This window comes from Myotis lucifugus, unplaced genomic scaffold (assembly GCF_000147115.1).
Source record: "Myotis lucifugus unplaced genomic scaffold, Myoluc2.0 scaffold_50, whole genome shotgun sequence".
Taxonomy (NCBI): Eukaryota; Metazoa; Chordata; class Mammalia; order Chiroptera; family Vespertilionidae; genus Myotis; species Myotis lucifugus.
In genome coordinates this window covers 6593571-6599322 of record NW_005871098.1, presented here as the reverse complement: position 1 = coordinate 6599322, position 5752 = coordinate 6593571, and positions in this window count along the sequence as shown.

Sequence of the window (5752 nt, the reverse complement as noted above, 5' to 3'; positions counted from 1 at the left end):
ATTACATTCTATCCATGATGTCTTCCTTCACTCCCGGTACAGGCCAAGCTCATTCCCACATCAGGATTTTGCTCCAGCTATTGACCTTAGTCTTGTCTTGGCTAACTCTTGCTATTCAGCCCTTAGTTCCAATGTCTCCTTCTCAGACTACCTTACTTAGCATGATGGACTTCTTCATAGCACTGGTCACTCTCTGGCATGGTTCATATCTATGTATTTTGTAACTTATCTGTTTCCATCTATCTTCCACATTAGTGTAGGTGTTTTGTCTTTGTTCACTGTTGCCTTCTCAATACCCAGAACAGTACCTGGCCCATTGTAGGGACCAATAAGTATTTGTCAACTGACTGACTTAAACAATCACCAATGTGATGAGAATTATGATGAAAAGTGCCAGGTGCTACAGGAGCAAGTAATGAGTAGATTAACCTAGTTTCACAGGTGTGTGCTGGGAACCATTTCCTTGAGAAGGTTAAGCAAAGATCAGAGGAGAAAAAGGAGAAAGCCAGGAGAGCATGAAAGTGGGGAGGAAAGTAAAAAAGTAGAGGGGCAAGCAGAAAAAACACAGGCCAGGAAATGCCTGGCCCCTGGGAGATCTGAGAGAAGTTCTCAGGGAGGGAGAATGACAGGTTAGGCCAGGACCAGACCTTGTGGAGATGAGCGGGCCCTGGGAACAGATCTCATGATAGGTCACTCATTTTCATCCTGCCTTGACTTTGTTCATCTTTACGTCTTTCCCAGGGCTCCCACAATTCCCATAGGGTCTTGGAAGGCTCTGCTTCCTCTTGGCTGGAACTTTGTGCTCCCTGGGAATCACTCTCTAGCTGATCCCACCTCTCAAATCTCTCTCTCATCTGCTCTGTGATATCCATTCCCACCACTTAAGATCTCAGAGTCTGGAAGCAGTGTACAGTTCCACCCTTCACCTGCTGTGGGATCATGGGCAAGTCACTTAGCCTCTCTGTGCTTTGTTTTTCTCATTTGCAAAATGGAAACAATCACAGTATTCAAGTCATAGAGTTACTGTGAGGATTATATGAGCCAATATACAAAAAATACTTAGCACAGTGTCTGGTGCATTGAAGGCACTAAGAAGTATTTACTACTGTTGTTATGACTCCATCTTTTCTGTCCTAAACTCATAAAGCTAACAGGATCATCCATGTCACAAGTTTAATGCTTACTTTTAAAAATATATATATACTTTTATTGATTTCAGAGAGGAAGGGAGAGGGAGAGAGATAGAAACATCAATGTCAAGAGAGAATCGTTGATTGGCTGCCTCCTGCATGCCCCTTACTGGGGGGTCGAGTCTGCAACCCGGGCATGTGCCCTTGACCGGAATCGAACTTGAGACCCTTCAGTCCACAGGCTGATGCTCTATCCACTGAGCCAAACCAGCTAAGGCAATGCTTACTTTTATTCCAAATTGTATTTTCCCTATTACCTCCTGAGACTTCGTCCCCCCACCCCCAGTTAGATGCTCATTTCCTTAATGACAGAAAAATACTAAAGATTGTATTATATGCTAGTAGTCCAGGGAATATTGTAGTGAATCAGACAGGGTCCTGGCCCTTGGCTAGTGTAAGGAAACCAGCCTGTAACCATCTTTCAATGCCTTGGGGTACGGAAGTATGATAACAAGATAGGCATGGGGGCTACAGAAGCACCTAGGAAGGGTTTTCTGGAAGCAAGGCTGCCTGGGCTGTAGTTTGGAATAAGAGTAAGAATCAGGTCTATAAAGTAGGGTGTAGGGGAGACTGTAAGCAATTCACTCCAGCCCATCCAACCTGGGATGGCATTCAATGGAAGCACTAGCTCGATATCCAAAAAACACTAAAAAAGGATTTTAAAACTCTCCTGACTTTTTTAAAACAGGCCTAAAGCAAGATGCACTGCATGACTCACAGCAAATTATCCTAAGGTCCCTCCTCAGCTATCCATGCCCATATCCACAGCAGCCACCCAGAAATCTCTCCTGGCTCCTTTCCCACTAACTCTCCTGAATTCCTCCAGGGTTGGCTCTTTCCCTCTACCTCCCCTTCTGCTCAGCTCTTCATTAAGGAGACACATTTAGCTTTTCTAGGCCTCTTTCAATTCATCTTTTAGTCTCAGCAGCAACACAAAGCCAGGATCCAAGGCCTCCTTAGAAAGGAAGGAAACAGGAGGCTGCAAACATTTATTATTGTATACTTCTTCTTGAACCCCATCTCAAATTCTCCCCATTGAAAGCTTTGCAAGTCACCTTCCAAACTCATACCCCACCCAGCATACTTTCCCCAACCTTCTCTCCTATTGGGTTGAGTGGGATACTCCTCTGAGGGGTAAGGTGGGGGTGAAGGATGCTGAGGCTGCCTGTGAGAACTGGGTCCTTCAGAGTTTCTTCTAACACAATGACTGTTGAACTTCCTTGGAGACTCATGTGTAAGCAATACATTTTCTTTGTAGCCAAGTATACACATGTGCGCGCGCGCGCGCGCGCACACACACACACACACACACACACAGGCACACACACACACACACACACACACACACACACACATGGGAAACTGAAGCTTAATAAAATATTACTTAACCTTCACTCTCTATTTTTTCCATATATGTCATTTAAAAATGGTAATAATCAGCCCTGACTGGTGTGGCTCAGTTGGTTTGAAAGGTTGTGGGTTTCAATTCCCGATTAGGCAACATACCTAGGTTTTGGGTTTGTCCCCAGTCAGGGTGAATACAGGAGGCAACTGATCAGTCAATGTTTCTCTCTCACATCGAAGTCTCTCTCCCTCCCCCTTCTTCTCTCTCTAAAAATAATAAATCAATAAACATATCTTCAGGTGAGGATTTTTTTAAAAAAATTTAATGGTAATAATCATCATCTTTTAGGGATATATACCAACGTATTTATAGATGAAATGCTATGAGGTCTGGAACATGCATCAACATAATGAAGACAGATAATTCTGAGTCGATAAATGTTGAAATTGGGTGATGGACACATGAAGGTTCATCAGTGGGGCCTTGACTTACGAGTTTAATTCGTTCCGTGAAGGAGCTCGTAACTCAAATTACTCGTATTTCAAATCAAAAGTGAACGAGTGAGACACATGATGCTGGGCTGATGTTGTGGCATTCACTGTGACGTTCGCTGCGCCAACTAGTGGTGGGGTATCTGAAGCTGGCTCGTAACCCGAATTTTAGCTCGCAACTCAAAGCAAAAAATTGGCCGAGAGACGGCTTATATCTCGAAAAACTCGTTAGTCCAGACACTCTAAGTCCAGGCCCCACTGTATTCTCTCTAAGACTTTATATATTTGATATCTTCCATAACAAAAAATTTAAAACAAAACAAAAATATTGGTCCTGCCCTACTGAATTGATTTCAGAATCCACTCATAGGCCAAGAACTACAGTTTTTAAAATACCTTTAGAAAATGTGGGAGTTGGGAAATTTGAAATTAGATGGCAGGGAAACACATCAACATCTACACTTAATCTAATACACACCCCACCCCCAAGCAAGGTCCATTTCTTTTTCCCAGGTTGAGAGATGGGATGCTGGCTGAGTTTTGTTTCCCCATCGGGTTCAGTACAGCTGCTTATTAGATGTCCCTCTTTGTCAAAACTGAACCTGCACAATAATTATCTCCATCAACCAAGATCCAAGTCAGTTTCTCATGAACTGAGATCGCCTAGACATTAAAGGATTTGTGTCTGAGGCCCATAGCCACCAGTCATGTTGGAAGCAAATGAGGGGCACTATGAGCAAAGCCCTGCAGAGAATCTGAGAGGGCTCGGGGTGGGGCACAAAAACCTGCTTACTCATCTTCCACCACCAACCAGCTGGCCAGCATTTCTGGTTCCCCAGGGGTTCCATGGTGCCGCCCTGGTGCTCTCTGAGGACCTCTGTGGTAACTCTGTCCTCTTCTTCCTTTCCAATTACAGTAGTTTATCAAAGAGTTCAGGCAGCCCTTTGGTTTGTGAAGGTTGTTCATTATCTCTTAGTCACAGATGCTCTGAACTAACTTCAATTCGGCTTCTCTGAAACTTTTTCACATTGTGCTTAGTGGAGGCTGCAAGCACCCCTTGCCAAAAGCACATGTGGTCTTCTCCCTTTTGTTAGCAGCTATGAACTCTACATTGAAATCCCACTTTGGTGAAAAGTTTTTCCATAGCAGAAGCAGTTCTGCCATAAAAACAGAGGCTTCTAGGTTTTGAATGCATAGTGTTGACCTTGTAGACCCACACTTCTCGCACCCAAAGCCTGTCAGCTTCATAACTCAGGGTTCACTTCTCCTATCCTGCCCACAACTTCTCCCATTTCTGATAACAAATAAACCTCACTGGTGGTTTCCAATCCTTATCACTCAAACCACCACGGCATCCCAACTCCTGGTGATGACAGACACTATCAATACCTGTAAGGACAAAGAAGTAATATGGCAGAGCAGGAAAAATGCACCAAAAAGATGTTAAAAACCAGTCAAGACAGTCCTACATGGTGCCTGTTTCAGGCAAACAAAAAAGGAGGTGATTGTCATACCCAATCTAGACATGATAGTGAACTTTACCAGATATATTGACAGTTGTGCTCATCCATTGGTCCTCCAGGAATGCTTTTTAAGGTTTATATTTGATGTCAAGGTGCTAGCCACTTGGAATATGACCTCCATTGTGGGGATTACTGCCCACCTGAAATGAGACAAGCTCTTGGTTGATCAGGGTGGGTGGTGACCCTGGCCTATAAGGTGGAGGGTGCTGTCCCATGTCCTCCCTAAACCAGATGGCTGTATAGCTTGATCTGTGGCTGACTCTGACCCCACCTCTCCTGGTGGCATTGACTGGACAGTGGCAGAGCTGCCTGGGGAGACCCCTGGCTGTGTAGCTCCTGACTATGTTCCTGCAGAACCTGTTGACCTGTTAGATCTGCTGAGTGGGGACTGGCATGCGACACCAGCGTCATTATTCCTGGAAGCCATCAGCAAAAAGTTCAAGCCCAATCCTCTAAATCCTAACCAGGTCCACAGAAAAAGAGGCTCCTAAATATGCTACTAAAGTATTCTGAGGTATTTAAACAGGATTGCAGAAGGGTACTCTTGGCTTATAAATATAGAGACTGCCTCCTAGAAGAAATTACAAACCATCCCCACTCAGAGTGGACTATGAAAAACTTGCTGTCATCCTTCATAATAACTTACATACAAAAATTAGAGATTTCAGTAGTAACCTTCAGCACATTGGGAAATACAGCAATCCATCATGGTGGGACCACAGTGAGCCCTCTGATTTTATTTTCTGCAACCCCTATAGAAACCCACTCCCTAAGCTGCCTTTGAGCCACCATCACCAGCTCCCGTGGAGACACCCCATGGCAGAACTCTCATGGAGCTTCAGTTCCTCCAGCTGCCTAAGAGAAGTGCTGACCACCCTAGTTCCTCACCTCCCCCACCCCCCAAAACACCACACACACACAGCAAGCTGCTTCCACAAGCTGTAACACGGCTGCTCTTAAAATGAACACGAGTCCAGGCTTGCTAGGTCAGGTACTGGGCTCCAGAGTGTCCGGCTCTGGAGGCAGAGGAGGAGGTCTGGTTTAGGACTAGGTACAGTCCCTGGGCTTAGGCAACCCTGCTGTCTGAGTCTTCCACCACACACTGCACATTTGCCAAGTGGTGCTGCCACATGACCCCGCACCATGACGAAAGAAATTTTAGAGACAAAATAGGCAGGTTTAAGGAGTCTTAGAAATAAAGAG